The sequence below is a fragment of the Moschus berezovskii genome, chromosome 9 (assembly GCF_049115385.1).
Source record: "Moschus berezovskii isolate FMDL1 chromosome 9, NW_MosBer_1.0, whole genome shotgun sequence".
Classification (NCBI taxonomy): Eukaryota; Metazoa; Chordata; class Mammalia; order Artiodactyla; family Moschidae; genus Moschus; species Moschus berezovskii.
Window position 1 is genome coordinate 57,312,746 of NC_142468.1, and position 22,460 is coordinate 57,335,205.

Here is a 22,460-nt window from a genome sequence, read left to right on the forward strand (position 1 = left end):
AGAAAACAGAGGTTAGAAATGGTATGTGGGAGGCTTTTCAAGAAGAAATAAGCTCATTTCATTCAGCACAAAAATGAACATCCAAACTCTTCACTGCTGAAAGTGTCCAAAGCTGTTAGCTTCATCTTGTAGCTAAGGCATCTGAAAGAATCATGCTAAAGGACTCCTAATCACCCAAATATCCCATATCCGACTCAGTAGGTATAATTATCCATTATGGGTATTTTTCTGAGTGACAGAGAACAATATCCTGGCTGAACATCCCTCTGCCATGACACAGAGATGATGGTCTCAAGCTATCTTGAAGGTGTTAGAGCCATCTTTATCCATTACTAATATTAACAGAGGACAAAACTTAATACTCTCTTTGCTCTGTATTTGTTAAATCACTTCTTGCCTTCATTAAAATGGATGGCCCATAATTGAGTCGGTAGTATGTGTATCACTGGAAGCTGAACACATGTTTGTTGGTTTTATTAATGTCACAGATTTCTAGGGAGGGTCTACTCAAAAACTAAGTCTAGTTTCACAGACACAAATAAATTATGATATAATTTTGAACAAATTCAGCCTCATCATAAAGGAAAGATACTGATACTTACTATTACCCTGCCCTTGAGGGGCTCTTGTAAAGCACTAAATAAAGTAATAGAGGCATGCATACATGCATAGATTTTCAGTGATATCTGTGCACACTTAAAAAGAACTCTACACAATATATTATAAAAATCTTGATGCTGTGTGTCCCTAGTTGCCAGCTCTCTACACCCGGGGCAGATTCATGTCAATGTATGGCAAAACCAACCAATATAATATTGTCAAAAAAAAAAAAAAAAAACAACTATCTAAATTAACAAGACCTTATCTATTAGGATAGCTATCAGAGTATTCCAAATTCTACTTCTTGTAGTACCCTGTCCCAACCATTTGCCTTCCTCTTTTCATTAGCCCTCAATCCAGAAGCCCTGGAGATTTGTTCATTAATTTGTGTACCTATTTAGTGATGTGGCCAATTTCTTAATCCCTTATCAAATTTCAGGTACCATTCTTCAGTATGTTTTATAGGGTGATGACACAGCAGTGATCAACACTGATGAATATACCCTCTCTCCAATTGAGGGGGCAGACAAAAATAAACAAGCAAATATAAATATATAAGTATAAATATGTAAATAAAAATTAAATAGATGCATAGAGTAACTAGTATATCAGGTAAGTGCTAGGGAAAAAATAGAAAGCATGGTAGGGAGATGGAGATGGCTGATAGAAGGCACCTGCCACTTGAAATTAAGTAATAAATGAAGGCGTTATGGGGAAGATAAAATGTATCAAGGAATTTAAGGTGGTTGTGGAAGGGAGCAAGGTGCATATCTGGGGAATGAATATTCCCAGCAGAAGGAACAGTCAGATGGCAAGAGGAGGAGGCAAGAATGTGCCTAGAGTATTCAAGGACAGAAAGGATGTCAGTGCGTGGGAAATAGAGTGAGCAAAGCAGAGAGAAGGAACAAGTCGGGAAGAAACAGAGGCCCAGATTTCTAGGCCTGTGGAGGCACTCTGAGGACTTTGCTTTTTAAGTCACTGAAGAGATCTGAGCAATACGACCTGATTTACGTTTTAACAGGATCTCTCTGGATGCCCTGTTGATTAGAAACTGCAAGAGAGTAAGGACAAGCTCTGGAAGACCGAGAGTTGACTCAAAGACATGATTTATTCAAAAACGCACCTCTTACTCAGTGACAATGTAGAGCAGGGACTGGCAAATAATTGCTCACAAATCACTGTGAGCTCAGCATGTTCTTTTATGACTGCTGAGCTAATACTGAACCTCACACTTTGAAAGGCTGCTGAAGAAAGAGGAGGAGGAGAAGCTACAGAAACTGCATACGGCCCACCAAGTCTAAGATACATATTTAAAAATCCAGACAATGTTTTCCAACACCTGATGTAAAGCATCTGGCTGGTAGTAGGTCCACAACAAAATTGGGAGGAGGAATACACGAGTGAATTAGCTGCTGAAAATATTGTAAAGTGACAGGTATCAAGAAACATTCACGGTTTCACCCTTAACCTTCAGAAATGATGCTATTTTCATTGAGCGGTTGAAAAATATAATCTAACTTTCAAAACAACAAATCAGAAGGCATCTTCTCACATAAGCAACGTCATAAATCACTGTCAAGTAAAACTGAAGTAGCAACAAATCAATAACCAAAAACATTTTTATGGAAAATGTTTAGAAAGCATTTGCATCTTCATTATCTAATGTAATCCTCAAATAATCCATGAAATAGTTATTATTATTTTCCCATTAGTAATTAGGAGAAGGCAATGGCAACCCAATGGCAACCCACTCCAGTACTCTTGCCTGGGAAATCCCATGGACAGAGGAGCCTGGTAGGCTACAGTCCATGGGGTCACGAGGAGTCGGACATGACTGAGCGACTTCACTTTCACTTTTCACTTTCATGCACTGGAGAAGGAAATGGCAACCCACTCTAGTATTCTTGCCTGGAGAATCCTAGGGACGGAGGAGCCTGGTGGGCTGCCAGCTATGGGGTCGCACAGAGTCCGTACACAACTGACGCAACTTAGCAGCAGCAGCAGCATTAGAAATTACCACATACTAAGTCCTTAGTGATTGCCCAAGAAAAGCTGAAATCTTGAGTGTTACACCTATTAATGCCAAGGTTCACCCCCCCTCCATGGAAATGCTGGATGCTAAAACTGACAGGGATTTTCAGCTCAACGTGGCAGACTAGGACACATATTTACTTTCTCTTCTTTCTGAAACCATATTTAAATAACAGTGCAAAAATACCAAAATTGACAAGCCAATAAAAGCCAAGAGGTTGTGGAAGTCATCAACTGCCATTTCTAGAAGGCAAAAAATGAAACAGAGTGATGAAAAAAATAATTAAGGAAAGATTGTCCTAAGAAGGGTCTGCACAAAGCCAGTTAGCTTTTGGTGAATTCTGGTTTTAGTAAAGGGCAAGGAGACAAGAGGAACTGAAAAACAAGGAAATTAAAGTTATTTTAGGGAAAAAAGTTACTCGAATGAGCTCCAGAGACCACTCAGCCTGATGTCATATTAATTCATGGATTACAATGGATTGTTGGTAAGCAAGACAAGGAAACAAGGAAGAAACAAAAATCAAGAGATTGTTCCTTACTGAACTCTTCTCAAACGAGATCAAGGAATTATGGTTAAATGCCATGGCTGTAAATCATTTCTGCTCCTAGAGAGGTCACATAGGGCTTATGACATTTCTCGCTTTTTTCAGACATAATTTCAGTCTGAGAAAAACCTTTTGTGTCCTCCAATCTCAAGTCTTATTGGGGATGGAAGTCCAAATTTACTCTGACATACTATAAAAAGAATCTCAAGAGCAGAGGGCAAAACTAATTTATAATATATGAATTATGTCCAGTGTTATTTTAAATATATTTTAAACAAAAATATATAAATAAAGTTTCACTGATCAATACAATTCTGGGTTCTGAAACCTCTACATGTCACATGTCTAATGTGTAACACACAATGTCAGCCCAGGAGAAAGAAAACACTCCAATGAAGTAAGCCAAAGAAACAAGATTTAAACTCAATAAAGCCATGTTAGACTAGGATTTTTCAGTTCTTTCCTATTCTTTTGAAGCTTCTACCTTGTGAATAATAACATGTTTCCCTTGTCCTAGACACCCAAGAGTGCGTCTTCTCTCCTGGGCATAAGAATCTCTAGAATTATATATAGTAGTAAAGAGTGGACCAAGCTGACATGCTCACAGTGACCAAATTGTACTATTCTAAACTGACACACACAAAAAAATAAATAAATAAACTGACACAGTGCTCCACTATGAAGCTGCAAAAACTTATGTGTTTGCTTTCTAGATGTGAATGAGTTGCCTCACTGAACATACTCCAGGAAGGCCATCCATAGAAATTGGCTTCTAATCCATACAGAATAATTCACTGGTAAATTTCTTTCAGGAAAGCCCACGCTTTATCTAGACTATAATCTTTACACATCTGGATTCTTCAAACTAGACCAAAGGGAAAACCTCCGCTGGTGCTATGCAGACAACTGGTGGTCCCCAGCCTGCATCTTCTGAGATCAGAACCCAGTGCGGTAGGTGATCAACTCATGAACTGAGCAAAAGAAAACCTTCTACAGGGTAGGATATAGGCTCATTATCGGTATGACACTTCGGGCTAACTGTCATCAGGAGTACAAGAAAAGAACAGTAATACATGAAGCATGTATGACCAGGAGGCACCACAGCCCAGAGAAGGCTTGGTTCAAATCCTGGCTAAGCCATTACTATCTGCACACCCTGAAGAACAGTCTAAAGTTGAACTGTTGTACCAAATTTCTAAAAAGACGTGAAGAAAGAGCCTTACCTGCCAGGAAGGGAGGTTGTGGGGGGCAGCATCCGGCCAGGTGAGGGCTCTGCATTCCCTGCCGGCTGGTGATGATGGCAGAGGAGCAGCAGTGGAGAAGGTGCTCCTGGTTCCAGGTCTCGCAGAGAAGCTGGGGAGGTCCCCATAGGTGCTGGACCACCCCCCGATAGGATGGGTGGCTCTTGCACTCAGCTTTGCACAGGCCTCTGAGACACAGGCAGGGAAGGGCTGACCTATACAAATGCAGGCACCAAGGGGGCTGCATGAGAAGGTGCTAGACAGGATGAGCTCTGGAGGAGGAGGCCCCCCACAGTCCTTAACAGTCTTTGCATGGTGGCCCCTCTGGTGCCAAACACCTGCCGCCCTACAGTGGGAAGTCTCAGCTGCTAGAGAGCCCGGGAGGGGTCATGCGCTGGGGCCCTGCCCTTCGCCCTGTAATTTGCCACGCCCGCGCGCGCGCGCGCAGCACAGTTTCTCTGTGACACGTATACCATGGACTCATCACAAAGGCCAGGCTGAGGACTCCCTCCTCCACTGCATGCTTGACCACGAGAGGAGTCAGAAGCTAGGGAGACACTCTCCCAGTTTCACACTCTATTCTCTGGCCGTTTGGTGCACAATCAGTACTATATGGGCAATTTACTCTGTAAATTTGTTTCTGCGCTCCGCCTCCGGCACCTGCAGGGCCGCCGCTCACTGGTTTTGCTCTCTCGGGATGCCATCACATCTGGCCGGGACCAAACCGCTGCTCCAGCTCCTGCTTTACACCCTGGTCTCAGGCTGCTCAACCAGGATCGAGTGCTTTTATTATCCAGCATTTGCATGATGCCGAAAAGGCAGTACACCATCCAGCAGGCTGGGTACTCCCGTGTGGGCGTTCCGCCCCTGGTGAAATTGAGGGTCTTGCCGAAGAAACAGCCCATCTTGTCCACTCGTAATTCCATGGTGTTCGGACCCTCAAGAACTCTCAGAATTCCTCCCCTGGGGGGGGCGAAAAACTATGCTCCTGCGTTCACTACCTGAGCTACCTGCTTGGGTAGTCAAGCCTGGGAAGCTGGTACCAACCAGTCACCTCCCACTTCCTTGCGCAAAGGAGAGAGAGGTGATTGCCCAAGAAGAGCCCAGGGAAGGCATGACAAAGGAGGAAGGCCACGCAGAGGCCGAAGGAGAGGACAATGGTCTGTACCACAATGGGGATGTGACAGTGACACCCAGGCCCCAGGAGACCAGCGGGGTCCTCGCATCCCTGCAGTGCAGTCCTGAGCCTCCAAACCTCCTTCCGGTGCACCCAGAAGGCAGCTTCCATGAGAAAGACCAGGCGTCTCGGATGAATTCTTCCTCCGAAAGCCCCGCCATCTGCTCAGCCGGCACTGCTGGAGACGGCCAGCCTCCCTCGCAGCCTGGGCCCCTGGCCACGGTGCTCTCTGCCCCACGTCCGTGCTGCAACCTGCTGCCCGAGAGGCCAATAGAAGTGCTGGGTGAAGACCACCGACCCAGCTCCCCAGAGTCACTGATGTCTGGGAAGGTGCTGCAGCATGAACAACCTTCAGACACCCCACGGAGAAGCTCTTCGCCCCTGGGATCTGCCAGCAGGAAGCACCCCATCAAGCGGAAGACACCCCTGCCGCTTTTTCTGCCACTGCTGCCACCACTGCCGCCTCTGCCGTGGGGTGGCAGCAACCTTCCCCCTCCTCCGAACCCTGAAACAAAGCATGGAGCATCAGCGGAACATAATCCTGAAGGATTCAAGGAAGGCCATGCGACGTCGCAGTGTCCCTCCGCCTGCCCCAGGGACAAGAGGCTCCCTGATTCCGGTCAGTCACACTTTGGAGGTCCCTCCTACTACCAGCAACTTGGCCGACCGGAACTCCAGATTCCTCAATCTGGCTGGCCGTCCACGTTGCCTGACAACTTGTATGGATCAGGGGGCAAGATACACAGCCCCCGTGTACTGTCATGCTGCTATTGCTGCACGTTCTCGTCTTCCTCCAGTTTTCAATCGCACTGTGGGAATTAACCTTAAGGAGGATGAAGGCACTCGGTGTTCAGTCAGAGCAGCACCACCTTTTACTAATGACCTCTCCAAACCACTGAGCACCCCAACCCTCTCCTTACCACCACCCTCCTACAAAACTGAATCCCCAACACCCATGTGTGTAGATTCTCCCCCTCCCTTATACTTACTCACCCCTCTTCCAAACCCTCCCATCGCCCCTGCTGTTCTAACTGTGCAGCCCATCACTTCTACTGCCGTCCCTTTTACGACCACTGTCACAGCATCTGCAAGTGTAACTTCCCTGTTTTCTTCAGATCTGGGCATTCGTGCCATGGACACTACGCCCCCTTCTCCAGCTGTGATTTTTCGGTCTCTCCCAGGGATTGGGGTGCAGCAGACACACACTGCACAGAGACCAGGGACGACAATCTCATTTGTGACCATGGCCCGCACTTCAATTTTTAACTATCCCTTTGACTCCCGAACCAACCCGCAGCCCACATTTGCGAGCACTGATAAGCAGCAGAGAGGCTCTGTCTACCCCAGCAACCCATCTGGGGCTCCATCTGAGGCTCCGGCTGCCGTCTTCCCCGGGCCCCCACTTGCGTCTCCGGCTGCCATCTTCCCCGGGCCCTCATCTGGGGCTCCGGCTGCCGTCTTCCCCGGGCCCGCATCTGGGGCTTCGGCTGCCGTCTTCCCCGGGCCCCCACTTGCGGATCCGGCTGCCGTCTTCCCCGGGCCCTCATCTGGGGCTCCGGCTGCCGTCTTCCCCGGGCCCTCATCTGCGTCTCCGGCTTCCATCTTCCCCGGGCCCTCATCTGGGGCTCCGGCTGCCATCTTCCCCGGGCCCACACCTTCGGCTCCGGCTGCCCTCTTCCCCGGGCCGTCATCTGGGGCTCCGGCTGCCGTCTTCCTCGGGCCCACACCTTCTGCTCCGGCTTCGTCTTCCCCGGGCCCTCATCTGGGGCTCCGGCTGCCGTCTTCCCCGGGCACCCTCCTGCGGCTCCGGCTGCCGTCTTCCCCGGGCACCAACCTGCGGCTCCGGCTGCCGTCTTCCCCGGGCCGTCATCTGGGGCTCCGGCTGCCGTCTTCCCCGGGCACCCACCTGCGGCTCCGGCTGCCGTCTTCCCCGGGCCCGCATCTGGGGCTCCGGCTTCCGTCTTCCCCGGGCCCTCATCTGGGGCTCAGGCTTCCCTCCTCCCCGGGCCCACACCTTCGGCTCCGGCTGCCGTCTTCCCCGGGCCCTCATGTGTGGCTCAAGCTTCCCTCTTCCCCGGGCCCACACCTTCGGCTCCGGCTGCCGTCTTCCCCGGGCCCCCATCTGGGGCTCCGGCTGCCGTCTTCCCCAGGCCGTCATCTGGGGCTCCGGCTTCCTTCTCCGGGCCCCCATCTGGGCCTCCGGCTTCCGTCTTCCCCGGGCCCTCATCTGTGGCTCAAGCTTCCCTCTTCCCCGGGCCCACACCTTCGGCTCCGGCTGCCGTCTTCCCCGGGCCATCATCTGGGGCTCCGGCTTCCGTCTTCCCCGGGCCCGCATCTGGGGCTCAGGCTTCCCTCTTCCCCGGGCCCACACCTTCGGCTCCGGCTGCCGTCTTCCCCGGGCCGTCATCTGGGGCTCCGGCTGCCGTCTTCCCCGGGCCGTCATCTGGGGCTCCGGCTGCCGTCTTCCTCGGGCCCACACCTTCTGCTCCGGCTTCGTCTTCCCCGGGCCCTCATCTGGGGCTCCGGCTGCCGTCTTCCCCGGGCACCCTCCTGCGGCTCCGGCTGCCGTCTTCCCCGGGCACCAACCTGCGGCTCCGGCTGCCGTCTTCCCCGGGCGCCAACCTGCGGCTCCGGCTGCCGTCTTCCTCGGGCAACAACCTGCGGCTCCGGCTGCCGTCTTCCCCCGGCTGTCATCTGAGGCTCCGGCTGCCGTCTTCCCCGGGCCCTCATCTGGGGCTCCGGCTGACGTCTTCCCCGGGCCCTCATCTGGGGCTTCGGCTTCCCTCTTCCCCGGGCCCACACCTTCGGCTCCGGCTGCCGTCTTCCCCGGGCCGTCATCTGGGGCTCCGGCTGCCGTCTTCCCCGGGCCGTCATCTGGGGCTCCGGCTGCCGTCTTCCACAGGCCCTCATCTGGGGCTCCGGCTGCCGTCTTCCCTGGGCCCTCATCTGGGGCTCCGGCTGCCGTCTTCCCCGGGCACCCACCTGCGGCTCCGGCTGCCGTCTTCCCCGGGCCCGCATCTGGGGATCCGGCTGCCGTCTTCCCCGGGCCCTCATCTGGGGCTCCGGCTGCCGTCTTCCCCGGGCAGTCATCTGGGCTCCGTCTTCCGTCTTCCTCGGGCCTTCATCTGGGGCTCCCGCTGCCGTCTTCCCCGGGCACCCTCCTGCGGCTCCGGCTGCCGTCTTCCCCGGGCACCAACCTGCGGCTCCGGCTGCCGTCTTCCCCGGGCCGTCATCTGGGGCTCCGGCTGCCGTCTTCCCCGGGCCGTCATCTGGGGCTCCGGCTGCCGTCTTCCCCGGGCCGTCATCTGGGGCTCCGGCTGCCGTCTTCCCCGGGCCCGCATCTGGGGCTCCGGCTGCCGTCTTCCCCGGGCCGTCATCTGGGGCTCCGGCTGCCGTCTTCCCCGGGCCCCCATCTGGGGCTCCGGCTGCCGTCTTCCCCGGGTCGTCATCTGGGGCTCCGGCTGCCGTCTTCCCCGGGCCCGCATCTGGGGCTCCGGCTGCCGTCTTCCCCGGACCCGCATCTGGGGCTCCGGCTGCCGTCTTCCCCGGGCCGTCATCTGGGGCTCCGGCTGCCGTCTTCCCCGGGCCGTCATCTGGGGCTCCGGCTGCCGTCTTCCCCGGACCCGCATCTGGGGCTCCGGCTGCCGTCTTCCCCGGGCCCACACCTTCGGCTCCGGCTGCCGTCTTCCCCGGGCCCCCACTTGCGTCTCCAGCTGCCATCTTCCCCGGGCCCTCATCTGGGGCTCCGGCTTCCGTCTTCCTCGGGCCCACACCTTCGGCTCCGGCTGCCGTCTTCCCCGGGCCCTCATCCGGGGCTCCGGCTGCCATCTTCCCTGGGCCGCAACCGGGGCTCCGGCTTCTGTCTTCCCGGGGCCCCCATCCGGGGCTCCGGCTTCCGTCTTCCCTGGGCCCCCATCCGGGGCTCCGGCTTCCGTCTTCCTCGGGCCCACACCTTCGGCTCCGGCTTCCGTCTTCCCCGGGCCCCCATCTGGGCTCAGGCTTCCGTCTTCCCCGGGCCCCCATCTGGGGCTCTGGCTTCAGTCTTCCCCGGGCCGTCATCTGGGGCTCCGGCTGCCATCTTCCCCGGGCCCCACCTGCGGCCTTGGATCCTGGTTTCCCCAGGTCCACTATCTAGAACTCCAGCCGATAACTTCCCCATCCCTCCATCTAGGGTCCGGCCGCTGTCTCCCTGCCCCACTCCCCCATCTATGGCTTCAGCTCCTGTTTTCCCCAGCCCCACATCTATGGCTTCAGTTCCTGTTTCCCCCAACCCCCCATCTATGGCTTCAGCTCCTGTTTCCCCCAACCCCCCATCTATGGCTTCAGCTCCTGTTTTCCCCAACCCCCCCATCTATGGCTTCAGCTCCTGTTTTCCCCAGCCCCCACCTATGGCTTTGGCAGTTATCTATGCTCCAGCAGATGGCATCTCTACAGATGCCAAACCAGTCTTTGACACAGATGCTATAGAAACAACACCTGCTCCTCAGACTGTTATTTTCCAGTCTACCTCTGACTCCAAGGAGAACCACTACCCATATCACGTGGCTGTTCTTGTTTCTGAGAACACAGCACCCAGTGGCGGCAATGCCTAGACCCAAGCCTCGACTTATTTACCTGTGGAGTTGGTCATCAGAGGTACCCACATTTCAAGTGAAGCTTGAAACCCAGAAACTTGGACTCAGAACTCACCCTTCAGCCCACATCTGGGGCCAACAATAGGAAGAAGCCTAACAAGTCTATCCCACTGGGAAACCCATTAGCCCTAGCACAAGATAAAAAGCTAACCTCTTCTGCAGTCCAGCCACCCAGAAGAAGCATAATGGATTCAGGTTTGCCAGATCCCCTGTCTGAGACCACCACCATCAACCTGCAGCCAGCCTTTGTCTACGACTCAGATATTTTCCCCAGGTATGTATCTGCTACTACTGGTTTTGGAGAGGATACCACAGTGCCCGGTACTGGACGCTGATACTTGTGCCTTAACACAAATTTCTTCTCTTTGGCGATGGGATTTGTAACTGTAGCTTTTCTACACTCATGTGGATCCTGAGTGCAGTGATGGGAAGTGGTAACACCCCGACCTCTAACCTCTAACCATAAGGATGGCAGTGTCCCCTGCCATCACTCTACCACCTGGATTCGGCTCAGGTAGACCCCAGGCATTTGGATTCAAGTTGGAAGCAGATATGTGCCTGGATGCTGGGATGGCGGCTTGCCCTTCCTACTGCAGCAGCCATGCTGCAATGAGATGCCCCCAGGTGATCTGGCCCACAGTAGGAACACTAGTGGTGCTGGGTGCCCCACACAGTTCTGTCCAAAAGTTAGGTGGGCCAGATGCTTCTGAATAAGTGAGGCCTAGGGCATTCACACCAACCCCAAAACTCCCACCAGCCATAGAGGCTGCAGGTCCCATCAACAGTGGGCCTGATCTGGTACTAGCAGACAGCAAGCTACCGTCTCCAGTCCTCTGCCATAGCTGCCCCCGTCTAGGGCCCCAGAAGTTTTTTACTCACGAATGATCCCCTCCTCCCAGAGTGCAGGGGACAGTCCCTGGAGGAGGGTCTGAGTGAGGAGGGGCAGACAGTAGCATCCAGCGGGGAGAGAAATGACAGGAAGGGGTCCTCCCTCAGGTCACAAGCCAGCGAGGACTAAAACTGACCTGGATTTCCTTGAGACCTCCCTCTCCCTGCCTCCTCACCCCCAGCCTGGGAAGAAGGGAGTCAGTTCCATCTTACCTGTGGTTTGGGGATAAGGCAGTCAAAGGAACTTGTTTTCATTTCTAAATTATTCCCATGAAGGTGGCCTGGTCCTTTCCTATCGTCCTTCAAAAGTTCTCTCACAGGAGTAATGTGTTCTCTCTTTCCTCATGTGGCTCAATCCTCTCCTCTGAGGAGGTGGTGAGGGACAGGGCTAGCCTGTGAGGAGGAGGAAACGTGGGCCTCAAGGCCCCAGGTGCAAACACTCGAAGAATCAGGGCCAGGCAGACCAAGGAACAGTGAAAGCCTCCAGCGAGGGGCAGCCCTCCTGCTGCTCTCGTGTCCTGAGTTTCATTTGCCACTATGGGCTTCCCTGGTGGCTCACACAGTAAAGAATCCGCCTGCAATGCGGGAGACCTGGGTTCGATCCAGGTTTCAACCCCTAGGTCAGGAAGATCCCCTGGAGAAGTGAATGACAACCCACTCCAGTATTCTTGCCTGCAGAATCTCATGGACAAAGGAGCCTGGTGCGCTACAATCCATGGGGTCACAAGAATCGGACACAACTGAGCGACTAACACTTTCATTTTCATGGCTCACGAATCCCTGCTTCTGAAAGACTTGTTAAAAAGGAGGTTTCCCAGACACCATCCCAGTGGGTGAGGGTGGAGCCCAGGAACATGCAGGTTTAACAAGTTCCTGGTGATTTCCATACAGGGTCTGTTCACCATGCCTGGAGAACTTTGATGAGCCCTTGCTACAGGCATACTAAGTCACTTCAGTTGTGTCCAGTTCTTTGCGACCCTATAGCCCACCAAGCTCCTCTGTCCATGGGATTCTCCAGGCAATACTGGAGTGGGTTTCCATGCCCTCCTCAAGGGGATCTTCCCCACCCGGGGATTGAACACGTTTCTTTCAACTCCTGCATTGGCAGGCGGGATCCTTACCATTAGCGCCACCTGAGAAGCCCGAGCCCTCCCTACTCACCCCCATAAACATCCACACATTTCCCCAAACAGCTGCACGTTCTTAAGGAGAAGTTTGTCCTGCTCACTGCTAAGATCCAGACTATGGAGGAAAGGGCCTTGCTGAACAAGCGCCGGGACAGTGCGCCCATCCTGCGACAGAGGGTCACTGGTCAAGGGAGGCCCGTGTACGAGGGTCAGGCCTGGGTGTTGGCAGCTGTTGCTTGCACAGGTACAGAGCAGACTTGCCTGCCACACCCAGGCAAGTTACCTTGGCTACCGCACAGAGTGTCTGCCTTGCTTCTTGCATTGCCCGGTACCCCCTGCCCCGTGACATCTCCAAAAGCAGCCACTGCCTCCACTCCGCAGCATTCCCCCACCTCCACCACACCTGTGCCTGCTTCCCATGCACCATCTGGCCAAGATGGCTTTTTCCCAGCCACTCCTCCCAACCAACTTCTGCTCCTTTTCCCAGATTCAGCAAAGCTGTGCCCATCTGGCGAGCTCTGCTCCCAAACTCCCCAAAGCTCCTCCCTGCCTCTGCCCCGGAAAAGCCAGTCCCAGTGCTCTGTTGAAGCCCCCCGCTGTCCACTCCACCTGCTGTGTATCTTGTCTGTTTCTCATTACTTGGCCTGCATGTAGCCTAGGGCAGGCGGGTGTCAGCTCCCGTGCCCCTTCTTTCCACAATGTCACCTGGCATTTAGGACCATGAAAGTGCCCGGTGTCCAGAGGAGACACTGAGAACACTAGCCGTAGACCCCATCCCTCGCGTCCCAGGCCTCTCTGGTGCCCTGACCCTCTGCTCGCTTGCCCGCAGTGCTGCGAGGCCTGGGAATCCCTGCCCGTGTCGTTACCGCCTTCACCTCCGCCCAGAGCACCAGCGGGGGCCTGCTGGTAGACGAGTACTACAACGAGGAGGGGCGGCGGAATGGAGAAGGCAACAGAGGCAGAGCCTGGTGAGAAGCCCAAAGGGGATGCATGACGTCCCAGACCTGAAAGGGCTCCAAACCCGCAGCTGTCCTCCACGGGAACCACCCCCCCTCCAAGCAGCCCTGCTTTGAATAGGTCTTCCGGATTCTGGAAGGCAGGATTCTGAAGGTCAGGGTGAATGTGAGATGCACGCCCCTTCCTGGGAGTATTGGAACCACTCGTCCACAGTGTCCTCCCAGCCACTCAGTATCAGCTCTGTCATCTCCAGGGCTGCTTCCAGACTTTTCCCTCCCACTTGTATTGTTCCTTTTGCTTCAGGATCTTCCAGACTTCCACAGAGTGCTGGATGGCCCGGCCTGCTCTGCCTGAGGGTTATGACGGATGGCAGATTCTATACCCAAGTGCTCTTAAAGGAGGTGAAGGTAAAGCCTGGGGTGGGCCTAGGACCCCTGGGTTACACAGTGCTGCAAGAGTACAAGGAGTCCCTTGGAGAGGAAGCAGGGGCAGCAGGTGGTCCATAGTGGGTCTGCAACCCCTAAAACAGAAGGGGTGGCAGGACTGATGGTGAGCAGTGGGATGCTGGCCCAAGCCCCCCAGGAACAGAACAGTCACAGAGCCAGGCACGCAGGAAGTGCTCAACAAAGGCAGCCTACTCCTGTCATGTCTGCGCTCAAGCTGGCTTAGGAACTCCCATGTCCTCTGTAACTCTGAGATCTCGTCCAGCTTCTGAGAGGGCGCCTGCCACAGACCATGACCAAAAAGCTTTGTCACTAAAAGTGAGCCTCACCTCCTCTGTGCCCTCAGAAACCCTGCCTAGTGCCCACCTCTGACCTTGATTCCAGCAGAGGGGCAACAGGGCGTTAGGATGGGGACAGAGGTTTGGCTGCTCTGACCGAAGCCAAGGTCTGGGTGTGGTTCCTGTCACTCACTGACGTTTCTCTCCCTCAGTCCTGGAGGCCTGTGATCTGGTCCCAGTCGAGCGGTCAAGGAGGGGACAGTGCAGCTGACCCCTGCAGTAGCGGACATTTTTGCCTCAATAAATGCCTCATGTGTGGTCTGGAGGTGCCGTGAGGACGGGACCCTGGAGTTGACTGACTGCACCCCTAAGGATTTTGGCAATAATATCAGCACCGAGAATGTGGACGGTGACCGCCGTGAGGACATCACACAGAACTACAAGTATCCTGAAGGTACCAGGCAGTGGGAGGCTTCTCGGGTGGCTCAGAGGTAAAGAATCTGCCCACCAATGCAGGAGATGCCAGTTCGATCCCTGGGTCGGGAAGATCCCCTGGAGTAGGAAATGGCAACCCACTCGTTTTCTTGCCCAGAAAAATTCCATGGACAGACTGAACGGATACAGTCTGTGGGGTTGCAGAGGGTTGGAGACGACTGAAGCAATTTAGCATGCACGCACCAGGCGGAAGAGGGCCCCAAACAGCAACAGAGGGAAAGGAATGGGCCAGACACATGCAGGTCAGGGAGACGTGCTGTCCGCTCCCCATCACATAAAACAGGACTGCTCAGCCCTGTTTGACTTTATTCACATTTTGGACCAGATATCTTTGCTCTCTGGGAGGCTGTGCAACCTGGGACATTCAGAAGCCTTCCTGGTCTCTATCCTCTAGATGCCAGCCCCTCCTCAACCACCACCACCAGTTGTGACAACCAGAATGTCTCCTGACATTTCCAAATGTCCCCTGGGGGCAAAATTGTCCCCAGCTGAGAACCACTGCTATAGAACAGAATACTTAATACCAAGCCCAGGTGACTTCCCTGGTGGTCCAGTGGTTAAGACTCTGCACTTCTACTGCCGGGGGTTAATCCCTGGTTGGGAAGCTAAGATCCCACATGTCACATGTGGCATGGCCAAAGACAAAAGAAAAACCAAGCCCAGCTGCCAGGAAATATTCTCTGTCTCCTGCTGTTTTCCAACACTCCCCACCCTCCCTGTGGATTCCCCTCCACATTAGTTATTAGAGTGCCCCGCTGCCCTGTCCTCCCATTTGTCCAAACAAGGAGGCCTGCACTGTTCTTGAGCCTCCCAATGGCACCCTCACACCCATCTCCTCATCTCCTTCCCCACTGCCTGCAGGTCTCTCAGGGCCTCTTCATCTCTTTTCTAGAGGATTATAGTAGCCTCCTAATTGGACCCCTGCCTCCAGTTTCCCCATCATTATTCCACCTCTAACTTACAGTTTCCAGAGTGAGCTTCCCAGGACACAAATATATTTATGTGACAGAATATTCCTGCTCCAGAATATTCCATGGCCTCCATTTCCCTTGGAATAAGTCCAAACTCCTTCACTTAGGAAAATACAAGTTCCTGCAACTTGTGCAAAAACTAGCTTTCCCACCATTCAAGGGGCAAATTCACAGTACTTGAAGAACTTGACCCCTGAGTGACTTGGAAGAGGCACACTGTATCTGTGGTGCGTTTGTCTAACACAAACCTTTCTTTTAACTACATGTGGCGCAAGAGGTTTGCAAGGCTCTTGTGGCCTTGGCAAATTTGAGCAGTAGTGGGTCAATGAACCTTAATCCTGAGCTTTTATTAGAAGGGTCTATACCTGCTGGGTAAGAGGCCTGCTTTGTTTATTCCATTCTTCAGGATCTTCTCAAGAAAAAGTGGTGCTGGAGGAAGTCCAGAAATACGTAATGAAACACAAGAAAGATGGTGACATCTATCCTCCTTGTTGTGAGACTGAGATCCTCTACATCTGTTTTTGAAAGCACCGAGTTCCCTAGCCCTGGGAAAGAATGTAGAGTTCTCTGTGAACTTGTTAAAGCCCAGGGACCAGGAGAAGGAAGTGCAGCTGGCAGTTGGGCTGCAGGCAGTGTACTACAATGGCGTCCTTGCTGCCAAGCTCTGGAGGAAGAAGTCTGTCCTTACACTCAGTGCCAACTCAGGTAACGCTCTGGGGACCCTTCCTAACACTCTACACACCCAGCTCCCACCTGTATGGCAGCAGCCATACAGCAACCCCTGCAGATTTGAAGACATGGTTTCTAGTTCCTGATGGGCTCGCTCGCTCTCTGTCTCATTCACTACATATTTACTGAGCTTCACACAGGAAAAACAAAACCCACAATTCTGATTGTAGTCGTTTGAGTAAACAGACTGTGGAGCAGGGTAAGAAGTGTTTGACGAAGTAAACACAGTACAATGGTGGATTAGCATCTCTCCCAGGCTGGAGCAGGCTGCCCCCAGGTAAATCAGGCTGCCCTGGGTCTTGAAGGATGGGTAAGGCAGTGTCAGACAGAGAATTGAGTCATGGGCTTTCCAGGCAGAAGGGACATATGCCCAGGTTCTTCCTCCTCCTTGAGAATCTTATGTAATTGATCTGGAGCCGGATCCAGGCACTGGACTTTTTTCAGAGCTCCCTGTGTTATTCTAGGGTTGAAATTCCCTGGACTAGAGCAGCTAGTTCTGCTCTAGTTCTCATGGAAAAGTTCTCCAACTTTGCTGCATGTAAGAACCAACTGGGGGAAGTTTGATGCTCACCCTGCACCCCAGACCAATTAAGTCAGAAACTCCACAATTTGACCCAAACATCAAAAATATTGTTAAGTCCCTGGGTGACTCCAATGTGCAGGCAAGAGAATCAGTGGAATAGAGCTTGTTTACATGATTGCAGCTCCCTCCTGACTGGTCCCCCTGCCTCCAGTCTTTCCACCCTGTTCCCTTTCCAAGAGTGGGAGGAGTGGAGTGGGGGAGTTGTGTGAGAGCCAGACTGGGCCAGATCTTGAAGTGGCTTGTAGATGCTGCTCAAGAGTTGGGTTTTATTCTCTGGGCAATGGGAAGCTGGTAAAAGGTTTTAACCAGAGGAGTCAATGGGATTAGAAATTCATTTTTGAAAAAGAACTTTTGGTAGAATGGAATGGAAGGGGTCATATTAGAGTCATGTATCTCAACCTTGTCTGTATGTTCAATCACCTGGAGAACTTTAAATATACTGATTCCTAGGTTTCTTGGTCGGAGTCTGTTTTAATTGACTTGGGGTGTGGCTTGGCATTGGGAATTTTTAAAGCTTCCCATATGATTCTAATGTATATCTAATGTGTATCCAACAACCACAAATTAAAGTTGGAAGGTTTTGAAAAAATCGAAGGACAAAGTAAACTAGCAAAACTTTTCAAATGAAGTCATATTATAGAGGTGGGCTAGATTGAACTTGTGTATGCGGCTAGAAGGTGCTTCCAGTTTGGGTGAGCCTCTAAACTAGGGCCAATGGGAAAGAACAGGTTTGGGGAGAAAGATGACGCGTTCTGTTTGTTGCATGTTGGGTTTGAAATCCCAGAAGACATCTGAGCTGTGATGGACAGTAGGCAGCTGGAAACCTAAACCTGGTATTTTGGATAAAGTCCTGGATGGGGGCAGGGGAGAGTGGGGAAGGGCTGAGAAAATGAGAGGGTGAGGAGAAAACCCAGGCAGCACCAGCGTGCAGGCACCAGACAGGGAGACCTAGAGTGAGAGCCTAAGTCAGAGAGGAGGAGGGGGAGCCCGCACGGCCAGCGGAGGGGCTGGGAGAGGTCAAGGCGGGGAAGCCTCTACTGACAGGGAGGCCGGTGGAGAAGCAGTAGGATCCTGGGGCTTAAACTGACTGAGAGCTGAGGAGGTGAGACAAGGTACGCAGTCCTTCCTGGAAGAATGGATGGAAAAAGAAGAGAGGCTGGGTGGCAGACGGGGACCCTCGGGAGAGGGAAGGTGTTCTTTGTTTTAAATGATAGAGAGCAGAACCTGCTTATATGCTGAAGAAGAATTAACAGAGAGAAAAAGACAAAGCCTCAGGAGAGATGGGTTATAATCGATGGTGCAACCTCTGAGGAAATGAGACACAACTAGAATAATTATAGCTGACATTTATTGAGCACTTATTTTCGGCAAACATGATGTTAAGTGTTCTGCATGCATTATCTCATTTATCCTCATAATGAGCTTATGAGGCAGGAACCATTATCATCCCACTTTACAGATGAGGAGACCAAGACACAGAGAGTTAAATAAACTGCCCACAGTTACACAGCTAAGCAGCGGTGGTGTTGGGATGGAGCACTGATCTAAAAAGCAGAGGACAGGATCTGCGCACAGAGGGGGGCCTCGCCCTGGAGGCAGTGGCGAGGAGGGAAGCGTGGCTTCATTTTCTCTGCAAACGGGAAAGAACAGAAGCAGAGAAGGGGAGGGGACCAAGCAAGCATATATTCAGCCATGACTGGGTGGCAGGTCTGAGGCCAGCACTTAACAACTGTCTCATGAACCAGAAGCCATCCCGCCAGGTAGGTGTTATTACTAGACAAGGAGACTGAGGCTCCACTTGTCGTCCACAGGGCCCTTTCCAGAGCCCTGTGGAGGTGGTCTACCAAGAGTGTTGTGCCCATGATGCTGATGCTGGCCTTGGATGGGTTGCTTGTCTGTTTTATTTTGGCTGCCCCTGGTCTTAGTTGCAGCATGCGGGCTCTTGGTGGTGGAATGTGGGAATTGTTTCCTGACTGGGGGTTGAACCTGGACCCCCTGCCTTGGGACCACGGAGTCCTAACCACTGGACCACTCGCCAAGTCCTTTTGGGTGGGTTCTTGAGCGAGTTCATTCTGAAATTGCTGTGAGGAATGAGGCATCTTTCTGGCGTCAGTGAGGCCCTGATTCCTGGGAGTCATGTGTGAAACCACTGCTTGTCTCTGGGGCACGTGCACTCACTCCTGGGCCCTGACTCCCCCTGTTACGTGTCTCAGCTAAGAAAATTTCTACCTCCCTGTTCAACTCCAATTTTGAACAAAGCCTGCCAGAGAATAGCTTCCTCAGACTCACTGCCATGGCAACGCACTCCAGCCTTACCTGCTTCGCCCAGCAAGACATTGCCATTTGCAGACCACACCTTGCCATCGAGGTTGGCACCGGTCCTTCCCAAAATCGCTGTGTTTGCTGCTATTCAGGTCGCCATTCAGAAAGAACAGAGCCCCTCAAGCTTCAGAGCAGGTGACCGTGCTGAAGAAACTATCAGGAAATGCTGGGTTGAGAGCTCCTTCTCTTGAAAGAGATGATTTCTTATAGATGATACTAAGATTTAAATCTTTCCACTTTAAGTAAAGGTTTCTAAAATTGGAGTCTTCTCAGTGGCTGCCTCCAAACTTACAAAGATAATAGCCTACGGTCATTTACCACTTTATACAATACCAATGTGTTTTCACGTTTTACTTCTTTGAATACAACAGCCCTGGGAGGTGAACTCTTCCCATTATTCAGATGAGGAAAGCATCATCATAAAAATGGCCTGTCTTAGAGGCTTAGGGCTCTTAGTCCAGTCCTCTTTCCACATGTGTACTCGGATCAAAATGAACGTGACTTGGTCTCTGCCCTGGAGGGGGTTACAGTTGGGCAAGGGTGCCACCACATGTGGTCTTCTATGTAACAGCTTTCAGAGGAGCAGTCACTCTGGCACAAGTGAAGTAAAGAGGCCTATTTCTGGCTGGGGGTTTGGGAACACCTCATGGAGGAGGTGGCATTTGTGTCAGGCTTTGAACAACAGGTGAGCTTTCAGTGCAGAGGAGGGAGAAGGCCATTGCAGATGGAAGACTGAGTAAAGAGGCCCAAAGGAAGGGAGCCTGAGGGCTGTGCTGGGGCTGGGAAACTGCCCACAGAGGCTAGGGTGGAGTCAGGGGTTGGACAGATGAGCCTGGGATAGATTGGGCTTAGATTGTGACGGCCTCTGAAGGCCAACCAAAGCTGAATTCTGAAGACAATGCGAAACCTTCCAAGGTTTCCAAGTGAAGGAAAGGCACCATCAGTGTTGTCAGTGATAGATCAAGGCTGAGAGGACATACAGAAGACCAAGTAGAGGGGCGGGAAGTCAGCAGTTGAGTTTAGGTGAGGATGGTAGAGATAGGAGAATAACCAAGAAAGGGTTCAGGACGGTGGCCAGGAGGGGAAGGCGTGACTACAGCTCTGTGCTCTTGGGATCCCCCATAGATGCCAGAGACAGCAGAGCAACATCAGCCCCTGATGGCCTTGGTCAGCATCCATAAGCCCCTCGATGTTCCCTTGGAAGACTGTGTGATCTCTATCTTCAGAAGGGGGCTCATTCACAGAGAGAAGAGCTACAGATAAGAGGCCACAAGCTTCTCATCCCACAGAAGTGTCTCAACCTGTCAGGAAGGCAAGAACCTGGGCTTCCCTGGCGGCTCAAATAGTAAAGAATGGCAGGAACCCAAGACCGATGACACTCTGTTTGCTATGTCCATGAAGACAGAGCAAATACCTGCCAGAGTTGAACTAAGAGATCAGGGCCTCTCTCACCCTGGGGCCATCAATGTTTACAGGGTACAGGAGAGAGGGGGGCTCTGTGCCCCTTGGGCACCTGATGCTGGTTAAGGCCCTGGTCATGCAGAGAGGGCCTGGGGATTCCTGATGAGCGCAGGTGAGGGGGTTAGGGAACATCACAGGCAGGAGCTGCACTCTACCAGTGACAACACAGCACAGAAGTTTATTTCCACATTCCCTTTACTCCTATTCCCTACTCCCATTCTCTCAGATCCTTGTCTTAGTATGTGTACAATGTGTACTGTTGCTTCTCGAGCCTGTATTTTTAAACTATATAAATGTGAGGTCTAATTCATTTCACTCAGAACAGTTTTTCACTCATCCACAGGTCGTCCATTGCTTCTGTTACAAATTTCTCCGTCACGTATACCCCTGCTTCCCACCACACCCCTCCACAGTGCCTCCAACTCTCAGACACCGCAAATACACATATTCCCTGATACACCTGCTTGAAAATTTGTGTGTGTGGGGGGGGCGGTAAATGCACAGGAATGGAGTTGCTGAGACATAGGATAAGACCTGGTTTGACCACATGCTACCAGATTGGTTTGTAGAATACCTGCAGTTCCCTCCAGCAGTACTTGACAGCTTCTATATTCTTACCATTCCTCCATTCTTGGCAATACGCACTTTTCTCTTTTAATCCAGTCTAACAGGAATAAAATAACATCTCATATCATTGTTTTAATTTGCAACTCTTCATGTTTATTAGCCTTTTCCATTTCCTCCTCTGTATAGTTCCTTAACTTTGCCCACTTTTTTTGCTGTTCCTTTTTTCCTTGTTGATCTGTGGGTATATATATACACACATATATTCATACACACAGACCCTGTATAATCTAGGTTATTAGCACCTTGTTGGCTTTAGATGTTGCAAGTATCTCTGTTAATCATTGCTCCTTCTCTCGTCAGGTCCACAGCATCCTCCACTAAACACACACATACAGTTTAGAGTTCACGATGCCTATTCCTACAACCCCGAGGTCCCTGACAGGTTGTGTGGTTGTTGAGCCACCACCTCAGCCTCAAGAAACTCAGTCAGTCACTCTTGGCCAAAGTCACTCTTGACGGAAGGACTGCCAGCATTTAACCAGACTTCTGTGGTCTCCCAGATAGATTGTAAGGCAAAGCTTCTCAAAAGAAATCTGCACCATGTGCTCAGTCACCATATGAAGGTCCACAGGTAGACAAGAAAGCTGCTGATAGGCCTCCAAACAGCAGCTGCCGGCATCCTGACATCTCAGTATGCCCACTACACCCGCTGCAGTTAGCAACGAGGATTCTAAAACCATAGTTTTCACAAGCCTACTATTACCAAGAATGGGACCAGACTGAAGTCACGGGTGATGAAACAACAGATGCAACCTGGAAGCCCTTGGAATAGGATGTTTCTCAACCATAGCTGCTCACCATGAAGGCTCCTGCCTTCCACCCCCTTCAAACCTCCTCTGTTTTAACAGCTGGCTACTTACATGTTTATTTCTTCAGGGTCCACCTCTGTAAGCAGGGAAGGATCAGATTCACTGGGACAAGCAAAGGAATGGCCCTGAGACAGAACTAGGACGTTTCTTTTCTTCTATTTCAGAGTGAATTCGGTGCAGCCCAGAAACACTTTGCGCACCCAACTCGAGTTCATGCCAGTGAAGGTGGGGCACCAGAGGCTCACTGTGGAAATGGACTGAAACATGTTCCAGAACCTAACCAACTTCCGAACTGTCACGGTGGTAGCCCCTGAGCCTCCAGCTTAAACTTCCAGCTCCCGCATCACGTTCCCCAACCACCTCCTCAATCTACAATCTAAAACCAAGCATGCTGGGAAGAGAAACTTTGCTTATCAGACAAATGATTCTCTGCTCAGGTTAAGCAGGAGAGGACCAAGAACAAAACTAGATTCCCCACCTCAAAAAAACTTATATTCTCAGAAATCAACAGAAAAAACACTCATTTCTGTCACCCCAGCTCA

The 22,460-nt window shown here is 52.0% G+C and overlaps 1 pseudogene; it reads left to right on the forward strand.

Moving 5' to 3' along the window:
- Positions 1-10,413: 10,413 nt before the first annotated feature.
- Positions 10,414-22,445, forward strand: LOC129563424 (protein 4.2-like; annotated as a pseudogene).
- Positions 22,446-22,460: the final 15 nt, after the last annotated feature.